The sequence below is a fragment of the Amblyomma mixtum genome, chromosome 2, assembly GCF_055824585.1.
Source record: "Amblyomma mixtum isolate Tamu chromosome 2, ASM5582458v1, whole genome shotgun sequence".
NCBI lineage: Eukaryota > Metazoa > Arthropoda > Arachnida > Ixodida > Ixodidae > Amblyomma > Amblyomma mixtum.
Genome location: NC_143013.1, coordinates 222576994 through 222595387, shown reverse-complemented (window position 1 = coordinate 222595387; position 18394 = coordinate 222576994).

The window sequence follows — 18394 nt, the reverse complement described above, 5'->3', positions numbered from 1 at the left end:
GCCACTTGACAGAAGCGACGCCGTGTGCCGGCTGGTAGCTGAAACAGCCAAAGCTAGCGGGGCTGTGTACTTTAACAGGCGAACGCATTCACGCAAATGAGCCGCGCGACCGGTGTAATAACGCAGCACTCGACGATGTAGCGCAGCCCGCTGCTGGCCTTTCATCTCTTGCATCGTTCAACGCAGCCAGTCGTGCGCAGCCGAAGTTACTTGGACATAGCACTGCGGATGACGCTGATTGATCTCGGTCTATACAAATGATATTTCTCTCACTCTTGTTAAACAAATAGTAGGGGTGGTAGTACCACAGGAAATACTTTAACTACGGAATTCGTTGACTTCCGGAACGTTTTGGGCAATAATTAAAAAGTATCAGTAATGTTTAATTTTTTACTCGCCTGTGGAAAATTCGACAGCAGAAGACAGCAACAATAAGCTAATAAGCGTTCAGTATATCTTTCTTCTCAGCCAACACCATGGCCTCGTTTCAGCATGTGGCTGTACGGCCCAAGTGTGCAATTAACCCTATTAACTCTGCAATAAGGAATCAAAATACGAACACAGCCCTTCTACGCACGGGCCTGAGCCCGGCCCGGAACCGCGACTTCAGGCCTGGCCAGGCCAGGCCAGGCCCGGTGAAACAGCGATTTTTCTGAAGAAAAGCGGGGTCCAGATTCTGGTAAGCTAAGGGTGCTCGTTACCGTCCTCTAAAGTGTGTGGCTCTTTGCGTAGGAACCCGCTTATCCGGCGTATGCTCTCATGGTGCGGGTATAGTTAGTCTTTACAAGATGCCGAATACCGACAAGGGGAATTAGAAAGATGCCTGGAGACGTCCGTCACGATGCACCTAATTTATCTTAAAGATTTCTGCGATTCTTAAAAGAAAAGTTCAGCCGAGGGAGGCAACTTTGTAGACGGCGACTGACAACAGTGCGCTTTCCAAACGGTTTGCATCTCCGTTCTAGTGGTGCTGTCGCTAAGCAACATTACGTGATAATTTGTATTAAGCGAAAGATTTTACAAACGTCTTGATTCTCTGAAAAAAATCCTATTCGATGATGGTTAGCGATGTACTTGAAGTGTTTTTCTGAATTTTAAGAATTAAAGTTGACTAGGCAAACCAGGGTCTGCAACTCTCGCCCACACAAAAATACACGCACACACATACACAGTTTCGAGCGCATGACGACTGCACAAGCCACACAATAAGATAAGTATCAGCCATTTTTCTAGCGTGGGAGCCTAAAATTCGTCGGTACTGATCGTGAAAGCTCAAGGCAGTGCAAGCAAAGAAATCAGCGGCCTATTCCTCAAAACATTTGTCATGTATTAGAATGGCTAAGTAATGGCTTGCTCCCGAGACTTCTGCAACAGCCGAAACGGTCAATTAGTCATGGCGGCAAAGCACACAGAGTTTTGACAGTTCGGCTCCCGATTTCCTGAAGCATCTCGAGTATCCAGAAAGGTGCCATCGATCATTATTTATTTTAATGGAGCAAAGGCATCTTGGCTCAAGAGCGCCAAGAGACAAAGTGTCTTCTTGCATACAAGGTGTATCCAAATACCCCTTTTCCGAGAACTTCTCCCCAGTGAAGCCCAGCACCAGGATAGGGGTGTACTCTTTTAGTTGGGTGCGACTAGATACTGAGACAGAGTATATAAGTAAGGGTGTCATGTCAGCCACACTTGTACACACTCAGCATCACCTGAATACTCGTACATATGCAGTTTCAACAGAGCACTTACGTTGCTTACCACTGCAGCACCACATTGAATACATAAAGCGGATCGGGTGAGTCGGCGTGATATTCAGGGTACATCATTTTGCAGGGACTCTCACACAATGCCAAACTATACTCTATAAAAGCACAAGGAAGGTAAAAACGGTGAAACTTTGTTCTTGCGCGCAATGTGTACTGAACTGCACAACAGCAGTAAAAACACACTGGTATGCAATACTGGCTGTGGCAGCTGGTAACTTGGCATAAAGTTGACTCACCGTGTTCTGAGACGCGATGCGGGGAGCTGCCCATGGACCGAAGAAGCGCCGAAACTTCCGCCATGGGAGAGGCGGCCGAGGGCGAGCTCAGTGCAGGCGACGCGGTCGTGGGAAACTCGCGCATTTCTCGGCTTAACACTGGGGACAGCGGTGGGACAGCCGAAGGTTGTGGATCCTGGTTCCGCGAAAGAAAAGACAGGGATGACAATGTGGAGGTTGAGGCCCCAATTCCATCCCGACACTCCTTAGACAAAGTTTCGCCGGAAGCGCAGCTGAAATACTGCGCGAGCACCATATTCGATGAAAGAATCGGACATGCGGTTCTAGAGAGTTGGAACTAGATATTACGTGCGAAAATTGGTTGCTAATAACAGCTGTTCAAGGCCATTCGTGCCTACCGGACCCCCACTACGCGACGGGGCGAAAACCTGGCGTAGTGTTGCTAACGCAACAAAAAGAAGCGGGTAAAACTTAGAACCCTCAACGCGTTTACAGCTTCTTGTACACTGGGCTTGGGTCCCTCACTGAGTCGGCAACCAGTTGATGAATTAAATAGTTCAAATTAAAGTTACACTTCCAAGCAATACAGGAGACACCACGTTAGCAGCACGTAACACACACGACAAGCATTGTTCGCGTACACACACGTTGACACTATCTCCCGTGCTCACGCAACCTCCTCAACAAGCCACGCCTCGACGGTACCATTCGTGGGGTCCACCGGGGAGGGTGCGCCAGCAAGCGGCTGTTAGAGAGGCTGCACTGGGCCGTCTTGAAACCTTAACGTTCTCGCTAAGCGAAAAAATGATGATCGACTTGCGTAGTTAGTCCAAATGTGAACTAGGTGCGCTAGCAGTTCGATTTTCACCTCGGTTCTGCTGTTCAGACCCAGTGTGCACGGATGACAGTTGTTCATATAGTGATAATGAGTTAGTGTCCGTATATGCGGAACTGGTCATTATCTACATTCATAGATCCCTGGGTGTCTTCCTACAACTGCTGGCACAGTGGTGGAGCGGTCAAGCGATGTTCTACTGCCCTTCCATGGCAGGTCCTGCCAACGGTGGGACTTAGGTTTCTTGGGTTGGGTCGCGATCCAGGTTGCTCATCCCGAGCAGACTCTCACGATTAATTGAATTGCAGCCTGACAGGGTGGGGCGAGCAGGTGAGCAGCCTGTCATGAAACTAGCTTCAGTTTGGTTTATTGGGGTTCAACGTCCCAAAGCGGCTCAGGCTATGAGGGACGCCGTAGTGAAGGGCTCCGGAAATTTCGACCACCTGGGTTTCATTAACGTGCACTGACATCGCACAGTACACGGGCCTCTGGAATCCCGCCTCCATCGAAATTCGGCCGCCACGGCCGGGATCGAACCTGCGTCTTTTGGGCCAGCAGGCGAGCGCCGTAACCACTGAGCCACCGCGGCGGGGCAAAACTAGCTTCAGAAAAACACACAGCGCACAAATGCGGGGAATGGCCGCTATAAGTGCCAGCGCACTAACAAGTAGTAGTTTTTTGACGTAGTTAACGGAGTAGACTTGAAAAATCATGTGTTTAGCCAGGTTGGCTCATGGTTTGATTCGCTGGGTTGTCGGCACGCCTGGCTACGATATTAGATTAATGTTAAGCTATGATCGAGGTTAGGCTGATTTTACCTGGTCGCGCCGGATAGGGAAATCGATGAAGACGACGATGTGCAAGGTACAACGTGAGTGTGTGTTGCAGTTTAACACGAGCCGTGATCAGCTACGGTGATAGTGCATAGTGCTTTTGTGCAATGGCCATCAACGCTGGTCTGTTCGCGCAGCTGCGGGTTTGGAACTCGGTCGCGGAAGTATTTGTCTTATTTCTGCATGGGCTGTTGCTATGTCAGGTTTGGACAAGGTCACCCTCTCATTCGCTATGGCCGGTGTGGCGCTCCTCCGAACTAACCTGAGCTTACCCGAGTTACTCCAAGGCTGCACACAAGATTCTTGGTTGGGACTGCGTTAAGTAGTGCTTTCGCACTAAAACGCAAGAGATAACTACATGCACACAAAGGAAGCAAAAAGTTTGGCATGGTTTAACCACAGCTGTACCCAAAGGTCAAGCGAAAGCTCTGGCATAGAAAGAGAAGTTTATTTTTTTCGAAAGGAACAAAAATACGAAACAAAACAGTTGAACTGAAGTCTGATCTTTCAAGCACATGCGCAGTGACGCAGCACTGAGCACGTCAGTATGGCAGTATGAAAGCAGACACTCGACCGCCGCGCAGGACGATAAAGTATGTCGACCATTTGCGCAAGAACTCAGCCTCGCTCATTGTCAGTGCGTCCACGCATGCTTGCTCAAAGAGGCGCGTGCGGAGGCGCTGCAACATGGGAAACATTGCTCTTTGCGGACGCCCATTTAAGGAAGCCGCTCCACGCTGCTGCCACAAAACGAACATGCCGACACACAAGAGCATATTTGTCAACAGTTCGCGTGAACTAGTGCGCGCTTCGAGGCGGGTTACGAACATTCGTGACACTAGTACCCAAAAGGTGCGCGCCACTACACAGTCGAACATTGCGTGCCGCAATGTTTCTAAGAGACCGCACTGCGGGCAACGGGCGGAGGGCGCCACGCCCCACGACGCAAGGCGGTCTCTTGTGGGCAGGACCCGCCAGCCTCGCAGCCAGCCGAAGTCCCTGACATCTGCAGGAAGCGCAGCTGAGGGCAGTTGGCGCCAGTGTGCCCGTCTCATTTTCTGGAGTTGTTCGCGTGTCAGCTCAGCTACCGTTAGTGCTTCACACATCCTGGAGGGCGGGGTTTCATCAACATCCAGTTCGGGCACGCTGGCAGACAACGACGCCAGTGTGCGACGCACGTTAACGAAAAATGCCGGCGGCCGCTCGGCTGTAGGGCCAACCACGCGTTGTGTAAAAAACACGTTACGCGCTGTACCCAGAAAGTATGTGAGGAGTGTTCTCCCGGGATAGTCTGGGTTGCGTACAAGATCTCGTACTCCTCGCAAGGCGAGCACATTGCACATGGTGCGGATACAAGGTATACCAAACCCACCCATGTATGATGGAAGGCGCATGAACATTCGTGACACAAGTTCGGTTTTGCCCGCCCAAACGAAAGAGCCACAGGCCGAGGTTAGCCTGCGAGCAAACGTGCGCGGTGGGTTTGCGACGCGGGCGACAAAAAAACATGCTGCTAGGATTGTGGACTTAACTAAATAGCAGCGCTCTGCCATTGAAAGGCGGAACGTTGACGCCACCGAGAGGCGTTTCTCAGCGTTCGTGCGGAGGTTAGTCCAGGTTTCGCGGGCTACTTCTCCGCTGGCGAGGAATACTACTCCCAGGACTTTCACTCCCTGCACCCACTCCACCTCGCCCGCAAGGTTCGGTGTGAAGGTGCCAAACCTTAGTGCCTTGCTTTTTCCCCTGTTCAATAGGGCCCCTGATATCTCGCTGTAGTCGAGAAACAGCCGCGAAAAAGCGGCGTAGCTATCCTCGTCCTTGAGGAAAAGCGACACGTCGTCGGCGTAGGCCGAAACTTTGATTTGGCCCTGGCCAGGCAGAGGGAAGCCGCGTATGGATGGACTGTCGTTAATGCGCCGGATGAGTGGATCCAGGCATAACACGAAGAATGTTGGGGAGAGAGGGCATCCTTGCCTTATGCCCCGGGTGACTGAGAAGGGAGCGCTCTGGTGGCCGTTTACGGAGAGATGAGCGTTCAGGTCTGCGTAAAGTAGGCGCAGCCTGCTGACAATTTGCGGCGGGAATCCGAAGGCTTCGAGGACTCCGAACAAATACGAGTGTTCCACCCGATCGAATGCTTTCGCCTGATCGAGCGAAACAAAACACCCGGTGAAGCCCGCCCTGCTGGCAAATGTGAACAGGTCTCTTGTGAGTGCCAATGCAGAAAACACAGAGCGGTCAGGCACGCTGCTGGTTTGAGCCCGGTGGATTAGGTGAGGCAGGATCGTCCGCATTCTTCTGTTTAGTAAAGATGCGACTATTTTGTAGTCTGTGTTTAAGAGGCTTATGGGCCGCCATGCTTGCGGGTCGGAGGGGTCACCGCCCGCTTTCGGAATGAGTATGATGCGACATTCGCGGAAAGAGTTCGGACGTAACCCATCCGCGAGAAAGCCGTTGACCATTTTCAGCAGTGCTCCTTGGATCTGGTAAAAAAACGTTGAATAAAAACTTGTTGGAATGCCGTCTGGACCGGGGGCAGAGGCTGCATTCATGCTCTGCAGGATGGCGTGCAGCTCTTGGCTTGTGGCTGGTGCGCAAAGGTTTTCATGCAGCTCTTCAGCTACTCGTGGCAAGTTTCCAAAAAAGCTTTGTAGAAGCCCGTCATAGCCATCTTGAAGATTTAGCCAACTGTCCGTAGAGAACAGGTTCGAGAAGTGACTTGCAAAGATCGTGCAGATATCGGACGCGGTTTTGCTTTGGGTGCCGTCTGGGAGTGTCACGAAAGGCACAGTAGCGGGAGCGAATTCCTCTGCCGTGCCTGCGCGTACGTGTCGTAGCACAGCCGGGTCTGATATAGGCCGCCCGAGCTGGTGTGCGCGACTAGCTGCCCGTGATGACTGGCAGAGCAACACGTGGTAACGTGCTTTAAGTAGGCTCAGGTAATCGCTCATGGCAAAGGTTAAGGGTGCTCCCCTCTGCACTATACGGATGCGCTTGAGGGTGTCATTCAGTGCATGAGTTACCCGGCGTCTGCGGTCTTGACCGGCCGCCACCAGAGCTCTGGCATGGCTTGACAGTCGTTCCCTATTCGTCTTCCATGAGTGTGGAGGCAAGCGCGGTAAACTGGATTAAATTGGTTTTAGTGGAAAGGAAATGACGCAGTATATGTTTCATATATCTCGGTGTACACCCGAACAGCGCCGTAAGGGAAGGGAGGAAGGTGGGAGTGAAAGAAAATTCTCACCACCTGGGGATTGTTAACGTGCACTGACATCGCTCATCACATGGGTTGCGACTGAGAGAAGAAAGAAAAGGAAAGTGCACGAGCCTTCCTACTGCCTCAAGCCAAGCCACCACCACTTCCACGTGCAGATAAAAGAGAGTTGAAAGATATGAGGAAAGATAAAAGGACAGAAAAAGACGCGCGTCGCAACAACCGCGTCCGCCGGAGCGGACGCTGGCTGAAAAAACAGATAAGCGGCCGTGGCCACACGGGCCACAACCTCCCTACGCGGCGGTTACATACGCGCCATACGTTGACGTCACGCCAGGTGACCCGACAGTAGCGCCACCTCGATGGAAGTCGCTTAAGGTAAATGTCAAAGGTCAAGGGTGAAAATAAAAGACACCTTGCTGGGCATGAGGCACCATGGTGTACCTATGATAGACATGGTACACCGTAGGGTTTCAGCTTTGTTAAGCCTATTATAGTTAGAAAGCATTCCAAATCATCAGGATCATATTTTGGTGATGGTCCAGACCAAATTTAGAGGTCAGTATCGCGTAAGGCGTGCACAATTATGGCTGGACATCAATCTTGATACAGGTCAAATTATGGGGCTAGAGGAGGTGAGCCAAATTTTTGGAAATGCAGGGCCCAAATTTTGAGGTCTTCGTGTCGGTCACGCTCAATTATGGTTGGTCATCGATTCTGGCCCAAATCGAAAAAAATGAAAATTGGTTTTGAGAAAAGGAAATGACGCAGCAACTGCCTCACATATCTCGGTGAACACCCAAAACGCGCCGCAAGGAAAGGATAAAGGAAATAGGGAAAAAAGAAAGGGAAAAAAAGGTGTCGTAGTGGCGGTCTCCAGAATAATTTCGACCACCTGGAGATCTTTAATGTGTACTGGTATTGCACAGCACACGGGCGCTTTTTGCGTTTCGCATCCGTCGAAACGAGGCCGCCGCGGCCGGATTCGCACCTGGGTACTCCGGCTCAGTAGACCACGGCGGGTGTCCAAATAGGCCAAGGTCAAATTTAGAGATAGCTTGTGCCAAAATTTGGCGATGGCTCGGGCCAAATTGTTTCAAAGGTCCGGGCCAAATTTGGAGGTTGTCATCGTGTCGGGAACGGTTAATTATGGCTGGACATCTGATTAACTTTAGGCTGTTGCTAAGGGGCTTATCAAAGTTAGTCAAGGTCAAGGAGATGAGACTTTTGCATCTAGTAGGGCTAAGACTCTAATAACGATTGCTTACACGTACCTGCTGTATTGACGCCGTGGGTTTTTCTGGTGACGCGGAGGAGCTGACCATATGCGTCTTGGTGGTGACCGGGCTGCCACCGTCAACTCTCGTTGACTCGGCACCTTCGGCTGCAGCGGTAGCTATACCGCTGCCCTCAGCACCAGCGTCTCTGTTGCTTGGATGTGCAGTTACTGGGCTTGCGGCGTCAGTTGCGGCGACTTCGGATGTAAGGGCGGCAGCGCTTTGTACGTTGGTGCTATCGACATCCGTTGAGCGTGCCCTGACCTCTTCCAGGATAGCAGAGTCAGAAGCCATGGTGTGGGCATGCGGCGCGTTGTTCTCTTTCTTCTTTGCGCCGCTCTTAGTGTCCAGGCGCATCACTCCAGGAACAGATAGGGCCGCCGTTGCCTTTTGGATGGCCGATTCATCAGCGTCGGGCACGGACGGGGACCGATTGGCTTCCGCTTTCTTCGACGCTTTAGTGATGGTCGAATGTGCGACCCCAGGACCACGGGTACCTGCCGATTCAGTAGCGTCGACCAATGTCGCGGACCTTTTAGCCACCTTTTTCTTCGCTGAGGTGGTAATGGTCGATTGTGCGACACCTGGACCAGAGGCACCTGCTGATTCGGCAGCGTTGACCAGAGGCTTGTTCTTCTTTTTCAGCCTTTTTTTCGATGTGGTGGCAGTGGTCGAAGGTGCGATGTCGGTGCTAGAGGTACCCGCCGAGGCTACACGGGCGTCACTCACCATGACCGTGGGCTCTTCTACCGCCTTGTCCGACACCGTGGTAATGGCAGTAGCAGCGGCGTCAGGTCTGGGGACGCCTGAGGAGTCTCGTCCCGCGCCTGTGCCATAAGCGTCCGCCTGGGCTTCGGGCTCCTTGGTCGCGTTCTTCATCGATTCTCCGCTCTCAGGTGGCGTATTAGCCATGACTGCAGTCTTTTTGAGGACCAGAAGGATGGCTCTGCAACACAGCGCAACCACTGAGCTTCTTCTTTGTCGGCTTCAACGTGCAGCGCGTGCGAGCTTCGAGTGGGCTTCTTTGTCCTCTATAAACCGCATCGGTGTTCCACAGCCTCTACAATCATACTATTTAACACGCGCCACTCAATCTTTACCAACCCCTTGTTGGGAGCGAAAGCCTTGGAAGGAACGGAGACGAGGTACCTGTGCAAGTGGTATACATGAAAGTCCCTTTATTTCACAAGGAGACCAATATTTGTATCCCTTAGGCATACAACACTTATATAGCCAATTATGGAGTATACATCTACAAAGACAAGACAAACGACAATACACTAAACTGAAACCAGAACCAAGACCACATATACAACATATACTCTCCTCCATTAGGAACAAAACATGCATGAAAACCCACACACGAACTCGTGTAATAGATATAAACATGAAGTTCACGCAAGAACACGACCATACCATATGTGTAATCATGAAAGTACATTCAAGATTACGCCGTCCCTTATATAGGTCACTGCATAGGAAGTGCATGACATGCTGTAAGGAACTAGAGACACACTGCGTCGGCCAGAGTTGCCAGCGACTGAGACAACGATGCCCACATGGGGCGTGGGCCTGCGGAAATTAGCACCCCAATTCTTGGCCGATCCTCCTGTGTGGGTGTGTGCCATGGCATGAGAATACCAACAACAACAACAACAACAACAACAATTTCACCCTCGTCCAGCTTATCTGTGTCAGTATGTCACTACTGCGTGCATGCAAGACACCCTGTCCAATCCCCCACTGTGCGTATGCGCCACTCTACCAGAGGCCAACAACAACAACGGCGCAGGCGCGTTAAGGGGACAGCGCAACAGGTGCATAGAAGGCTGACGGCGGTTTTTCGCGCTCTGGCTGCTTACATCCTGCCATACTTCAAGGCCGCCGATCCTCCAGCCCAGGATGACCAGACCTAAACTGGCGCCGTCCCGGCTGGCCAGACCAGACCACTCCATACCCGTAGTCCTGGACCTTTGAGCACGCACGTTCGTCGTCGTGCTGCGCTCTCTCTCACCAGGGCACATCTTAGCCGCCTAATAGAAAGGATGTTCTAATAAAAGTGTCACACCACCACCACCTAGCCGCACTTCATCCTGTTGGCGCTAGCTGTTGGCTTACGGTGTTCCTTCCCCGCCTCGGGCGCCGCCGGCATCATCGGGGCGTCTTCCTGTCGGCCCGAGGCACTTGCTTGCCTGGTTGCCACTCATTCAACTTCTTTCCCTACCTGTGCCATCTTCATCCCGGTACCTCCAAGGGCGTTCCCAGGAATGGTTCCTATTGTCTCCGCGACTACACCCACCTGATGCATCGGTTCTTCAGTCTCTATCGTCCAGCGTCCTAGATATGGAACAAAAAGTACGTGTTCCACAATCGACGGCCTGGGTTGTTTTTCTGGCCCCACTGCTGCGACCGTACGGCGGTGACACTGTTTTGCTTCCGCAGCTCACACATGCATGCCGTGGAACGACAGCTCACTTATTCACAGGCGCCCGCTGATACAATCGCAACACTAACCTCTACCTATGGTAGTCGAGGCAACATTATACAGTCACGAACCAATCCAAGTCAATGAATTAAATCCAAATAGGGATGGTCCACTCTTCTCACGAATAAAAGAAATTCACGTTGTTAACAAACATTGTAGACACGTATAGCGCCGCAGGTTTCAGTAACAGGTTCCCTGAAGCCCCGCTACACACTCGAGTGAACAAACACCCACACAGTTTCCTTCCCCCACAGGACGTCCCCCGGGTGTACTGTATCTGTACGTCTCCAGAACAGAAGCTTCCATGCAACCTCCTGTTGAATCAAAGGCACTAATGAGAACATGAGAACAAAATCACGTGAGTGCGATATGTCCAGTTCAAGTAATCACACCTTGTAGCATGTCACCTGGTTGACTACGGTACACAATCTTGTTGCACATGACTTGGATAGGTTAAGGCACCCCTTGACGTTGTTGTTAACGCTGAGGCTCTTTATGAGTTCACAGCGGGATGGTCTGAATACATGCTGAACCATCACGTCGAACTCCTGATCGTCTGAAGCTGTCCATTGTGAGTCGCGATGCGAACAGCTGCCGAAAACGTCAAAGTTCAAGGGAGTCTTTTCCGGACTCGCCGGGAGGCAACACCAATTACAAACTGGTCGCTTAGCGTTTTTTCAGAGGCACCATAGCTGCACGTGTTCACTAAGCCCCGGATAGCTACGGCACACCTGGAGACTGTTTCTCCCGATTCTTGTCTTCTCTGTATTCACTGACGCTCTACGATGATATTTGAAGATGTGAGAAATGCTTGCTGTAAGAGCGTCACCGTAACTTGATATTCATCCGGGACGTCCTCGCCCGTTGCGTTCGTCGTCATCGTCACGGCTAGCTGAGCAGATTTCCGCACATAAGAAATGCGACTGCCCTATCACCCAAGTGTTAAATGAGCAGCGAACTTCTCTTCTCTTCTGACAGTCGTGTGCCATCTTGTAACAACAGGCATGTCCGGAATTTCTGAAACCATTGAGTTCTTAGGACCTCATGCCGGTCTGACCTCGACAAGAACGGTGGTTGCGGCTGGATGTTGAATCTCGGTATCGTAGCCTCATGAGCCATTTCCAGAAAGCGTTGCAGTATTCCTTAAAAACAAAAAAAAATAGCGAAGACGCTTTGGAAATTATAAAGTGTACTTGGCGAAAGCCTGGTCCGTTCTGCCTCCCTTGCTTTCGCATCTGGTGACATGTTCAGTCTTCGCATGCGCATTCGCTCCTTGTTCTTCTGGCGTTGTGGGAATACGGCGTCAGCTGCCGCTTCCCCGAACCGCTTGGCGCGGAATCACTGGACCGCTTCGGAGCCATGCGTCTCACTCACTCGACTGCTACGAGACGTCTGGCGAAGGAGCGGCGGTGCAGCTGCCACCGCCGACGCGCGCGCGCTCGTTTTACCGCTACTGTGTGACGTCATGGTTGCTATGCACAGCTGCGCCCCCCACCGGCGCGCCAGTTGCTAAGGAGGTTGCGTCGATGCGCGGAGGAGAAGCCACAGTTGGCACGATTCCAGCGCGCGGACGGACACTGCGAGTATGAGCCATAAAAGGCTTTCGCCTTAAAAATAAAAATGCTTGTTTTTCTTTTAGAAGAACGAACTTCTGGACGTACTGCTAGACTTCAAGAAGTCTACCCCTCACCGCGAATTGGGTTGCGGTCAAACTGCCGTATGCTCCCTCCCAGTCGGGAAGCGGACGCAGTTGTACACTTGCACTTTGATTTTCCGCAATTATTTTTGCTTGCGTACGGAACTATACTGAACTTGCCAGTTTACTTTTTATTTTGTGTCCGTTATGTCATGAATTAAGGTCGCTTTTCTGTAATTTTTGCCGATGGGTCTGGATTGCGAAGCTAGGATCTCGAACGCCGGTTCTCATAAGACGCCATGTGGTCCCCCTGCGTTGCCAAAATCGATGAACTGTGAAATGACATATTAGTGCGAAAGCACTCATACAATCGTCAGAGCCGAGCAAAGACCTTGCTTACACACCTTCCTTGCGCATCTTGCTTGTGCTGGTTGCAATAGCAACTCTGACGCCAAGCGAAAGAATATGGCCCGAGCTATCCCCGAAATTGGAAATTGAAAATTGGTTTGAGGAACGGAAATGACGCAGTGACTGCCTCACTTACCTCGGTGGACACCGGAACCGCGCCGCGAGGGAAGAGATAAAGGAGGGAGTTAAGGAAGAAAGGAAGATATAGGTGCCATAGTGGAGATCTCCGGAAAATGTTGACCCCCTACGGGATCTTTAACGAGCTCTGGCACCGCACAGCCCACGGGCGCCTTTCGCGTTTCGCCTCCATCGAAACACGGGGGTGGTGGTGAAAAACATTTATCGACAATTACAAAGAGGTGATTGGGGCAGGGCCCTATTGGGCCTACCCTACGGAACAGTTTCGCGAAATATCTGATGCGGTGCTTAATTTAGATAAATCCAAGGATTTTGGTTGGATCATTGGGGACAAGTAATTTTGGTGGACAACGCAGCGAGCTATGGAAAAAAAAAAATGACAGCCGTAACGTTAAAAGATCAAAAGCGGGCGGATTGGGTGAGAGAACAAACGCGGGTTAATGACATCCTCGACGAAATCGAGAGGAAGAAATGGGCTTTGGCAGGGCATGTAATGCGAAGGTAAGATAACCGCTGGTCCTTAAGGGTAAGTGGATTCCAAGAGAAGGTAAGCGTAGCAGGGGCGGCAGAAAGTTAGGTGGGCGGATGAAATTAAGAAGTTTAAGGGGATACGATGGCCGCAACGGGCGAAGGACAGGGTTAGTTGGAGAGATATGGAAGAGGCCTTTGCCCTGCAGTGGGCGTAGTCAGGCTGCTGCTGCTGCTGATGATGATGATGATGAAGTTGGGATTGTGGCGCCCTTCACTACCTAGGCGTTTTTCTGCACCAGGCTTGCAACAGTGGAGCCTACTAGGATTCACAAATCTTGCCGAGAAGTTGACAAACCAAGGCTTAGATGGGTTGGGAACTCTCAGCCTTTGCCCAGGCGCGTCTTCAACATCTGTTTGGTTGCAAAGCTTGCCTATGTTGTGCAAGTTCTGCACTGAGCGGGAAAAAAGGTGCAGGTAACGCACTGAATATTCGCAACTTTCATGTGGCGCTCTCATGGGAGACCTTGCTAACCAGCCCCGCCATGGAAGACCAACTCGTCCTGATCTCCAGGGGCCAGGCGGCCAGGGATGCATATGGGTCCCGTGAAGAGGGAACCACTCCCATCGACGGCGTCTAAGCAGACATCGTATTTAGCTCGAGCAAATAAAGTTGTTTCTCTCTCTCTCTCTCTCTCAATGGCAGTTCATGCGCAGTTACAATCTTTTTCTTCCTCCAGAGTCGGGTGGAACCGGTCTTGGTCACTTCGTGTTTCAAATTGTTTCTCGTTTCTTATTTTTCAAATCGGTAAACCACTCATTTGTACTAGCTATGCTTATTAGGCTAGTATGCCTTTGCCTTAACTATTCCCACCGACTGGGCAGGTTCAGGAGGAGACCTTACATGGTGATTCCTAAAGGGAGTTGGTAACGAAATAAATTTTCTCACTGTGCGCTTTTTTTAGATCGCTTGCATACGCTCCCCAGAAGGCAGAAGACTCAAGTTCTTACTGAGTCTTTGTTCCCTATAACGTTGTATCGGAACCCTTATCTGGGTTTTATTGGCACCAGTGTTTTAAAGCGCGTTAAGTGAATGTGCGTTTTTTTAAACTGAGCCCAACGAAGCTACCTATCAAGGCATGGCTACAAGCCAGGGAGATGCTTGTGCCATGAACGATGAATTGCCTCCTTTGTAATACGCCAGAGACTATAAAGCAATGTTTTATTCTGTGGCATGATGTTACTTACTCGTACGTTCTTCTGGGTGTTAAAGGTGCACTGAAGAGGAATCTCAACTTGTCTTTTTGCCGCGGGAACTCGATCTACACGTTCCAAGCTTTCTTAGAAACTGCGATTCACTGCCCTGTGTGGCCGATTTCCCCAATTAAATCGAATTAACGTCCGGCTCCCGCCTTTTTTTTTGAATTCTGCCTCGTACGGTGGGCGGAGTCGACCAACGCGTGGAGCGCCTTTCACCCAGTCCCGTGGCGGCTTGCCGCTCTGCCATCGGCGGAGTAATACGTAGTAGTCCGTAGTAGCAAATAGCCCGCGTGTATTTTTATTTCTTCGGGCTTATTTTGCGGCTATATTATCTGCGAATGAAACTATTTATTCATAGAAACCTAAAAAACAAAATAAAGCGAAAGCAAAGCCTCCACGGGACTGGCTGAAAGGCGCTCCACGCGTTAGTCGACTCCGCCCACCGTACGAGGCAGAATTAAAAAAAAAAAAGGCGGGAGCCGGACGTTAATTCGTTTTAATTGGGGAAATCGGCCACACAGGGCAATAAGTCACTGTTTCTAAGAATGCTAGGAACGTGTGGATCGAGTTTCCGCGGCAAAAAGACGTGTTCAGAATCCTCTTCAGTGCACCTTTAAGGTCCTAGTACACGGGCCTGGAAAGACTACTTCCCGGCGTGTGTCATCGGGAAGCAAGATGCGGTGTCAAGGTCGAAGAACGCAGGTCTGGGAGAGATTACTACCAGACGTGGGTCGTCGTTAAGCAAAGACGCGGCGAAGGCTAAGCACCGGCGGAAGCAGCGGCTACTGCGGCGGCGTCCAGTGGCCGAGTCTACCCGGGGTCGCCGAACTACGGAGCGGTGCTCACAAGATCAAGCTGTTGCTGCTCATCGAAAGACGGCTGTATACTAGACAGAGGCCTCGTGCTTCGGACATCCGGCGGGGGAATACGAGGACGGTCGTTCACCTGCTGGGAGGGAGCGAACAGAGGACTTGCCGCAGTGATCAAGGCGACACATCAGTGTTTGTTGATCTACCCCTTCCCATCCCCCGAGCTGCGAGAGAGCGAGAGAGCCCGGCACCGCCTCTGCCATGGGTGTTACCACCAGCGTCGTCAACTGCCCATCCGATTGGACAGCGTGCTTCAAACTTCTTTCCCCAGTCAGGGATCTGGGGAATGCAAACGCTATTTAACGGGATGTTTTTTGGTGACCAGAGCACTCCCGTCACTCCCGTTTCGACTGTAAATATGTGAATAATCCTTCTGTACAGTTTCCTCCTCAATGGAGTTCGCCATCTTCTTTCGGAGCCGGGACCTGCTGCCCTGAACGACCCCCCCCCCCCCCCCCCCCCCCAGCTCTAGGGCCCCTCCGTCCGCAACAACTGGTTGGCAGCGGTTGGATCGACCATGCTTCGTGGTACTGCTTCTTTGGGTGAGTGCTCGGACTTTGCTTGAGATTTGCCAGGCTTCAAATGTTTGGGTAATAACATTTGAACTGCTGGGAATCGAGGGAAGTTGTTCGGTGAGGTGTGTGTGTGGTAACCTCACGACAACAGTTGAACAGCAAAGCCGGGGCTAGGAGCAGCAAGCATGGATCTCATGTCATGGCCGAAAGCGGATTTGCTAGCGCTGTGCGAGGAGTTGGGTGCGGTAGTACAGGAGGAGATGGAGAAAGCTGATATTTGTAGATCGCTTTTAGAAACTGCCAATGAGGAAACAATCAGTTTTACCTGGGAACTCCTCGAACCCGAGCTGAAAAGAGTAGAAGAGCAGCGGCTAAAGGCAGAGCAAGAGGAGCGGGAGTTGAAAGGGTTGCAGCTTAGAGTTGAGATGCTACGAGGCGCAGTTAAGAATGAAGGATGCAGAACTCCGACAAAAGCGGAGAGCGAGGAATCACAGTGCCAAGAACATGCACAAGAAGGTAGTGTTAAACTGCGCGAAAAGGCGGGACAGGTAGAGCACAAGCGCATAATAGCAAAAGTCGACCAAAGCATTGACAAGGGAGACTGGGATGTGACGCGATCTCAGCTGCGGGTATTCAAGAGAGGCGAAAGCATTTCAAAATTTCTTGACAAATTTGAAAGTAGCTGTGAGAGGTCGAAATTAGACAAAGAGGTTTGGAGCTACATGCTAGTATCCCTTTTGCTGCCTCAACCCGCTAATGTCGTACTGAGCCTGTCCGACGAAGATATGGATGACTACGGCACAGTAAAGACAGCTTTATTCCGTCACTTCGGAGTAAGGACAGATTGCCTGAATGGCCAGAAGCACTCAAACGCTAGAGTGAAGGAATCAGGCAGACGCGATGTACACATAGTACCCAGAAAAAACCCTGAATTGAATTATGAATCACTGAAGTCATCATCATCATTGTTGTAATCATTTATCACGTTACATGCGTACGCCAGTCCTTGCCGGGGCTCATCTGATGAATGCGAGAAAACACCAATATCGCATCACGATTAGAGTACCCTGAAATGTCGGTACTGATTCTGCTACAAACTGCAGCCCCAGGTTGTTTGTTGTCATAGAGGTCAAGAAGGAAGCAAGAAAATTTTAGATGAAAAAACAACGTTAACGTTCACTTCTTCATGACAGTTTGTCTCGAAACACTATTAACAATGCTGCTACCAACGAATGTTGTTAAATAAATGGTTCTTAATTTAGTTTCTATTCTTTAATTTCGGGTGGGATTTTACGGTGTCACTACGCTTTCTTAAACTTACGCCGAGCAACCGCGTTTCCTTTTTAGACGTTACCCTCCATACCGCCCATCCCCTTTTGCACTGCCGTGCGGGCCCCTCCCAATTTGCTAATCGTGGGATGAGTTAAGCTAACAGCAGGCTAGCCGAACTATGTTAGATCGCATTCTTATCCAGGTAAGAACTACTGGTATACCTGACGCCCAACCCGATGCTTGTGGCGGTGTGAGTCAGTGCATCACCGTTAGAAAAAATGCTCGAGCTCTGTGTCACAGTAACAGCGCCGAGGTGTAGTGCACAATCTTAAGGACTTTTGGGACCCAGCCATAGGGTATTTTTGCAACTAATGCAATGCAAGTTTATTCGACCCATCATTAAGGAGGTTTTATGAGCATCGCACTTTCAACAGCTCTTAAAGCAAGTTCTTAAGGCGTGCTTTTAACGCAGAATGAGTCATCCGAAAGCAACTGCAGAAATAAGAATGCGCCCTACATATCCTGTACGGATGTTCACAGTTTATCAACGAAGGCGTTTATAAAAATTTAACAATACATTTGTAATCCAAGAGTACTAATCACAGCTCCAGTTGAGATGTCAAATAAAAAAAAAAATGTCCCCTTAGGAAATTAGAAATGACAACGTCAAAGCTTACATATAGAAATCAATGCATAATCAGATGCACACATGAGATATGTCATGGAAGCAAATCACTTTGTAGTGGGAATTTCTGTAGAGAGAAAAACAGATGTCAAAGTCGCGATAGACAGAGAACGCTCAGTGAAGAGAGAGAGCACGAATAGTTTTCGCCGATTGTAGGCGAGGGAGAATAGTGAGCAAGGTAGAGACTGGGCAGGGTTTAGTCGCGGCGTGAAGGCGTTTGAAATTTAAAATTGCAATTAGCCAACGCAATGACTTCCAAATTACTAATGCGCACTTGCAACAATATTAGCGGGAGGGGGGGGGGGAGAAATGGTCCAGCGACCTCTCGCAGCAGACTTGCACTGATAAAAACACTTGTACTGATCGCAAAGAAGGATGACGACTGGTCTCTCCCCGTCCGCACACCAGGCAAACGTCACTGTCTCTCGAGTAGAGTTTGCAGTTAATCGTCCGCATGAAAGCGTAGCAAAAATTATGAAAAAAAAAATACAGGGTTGCTT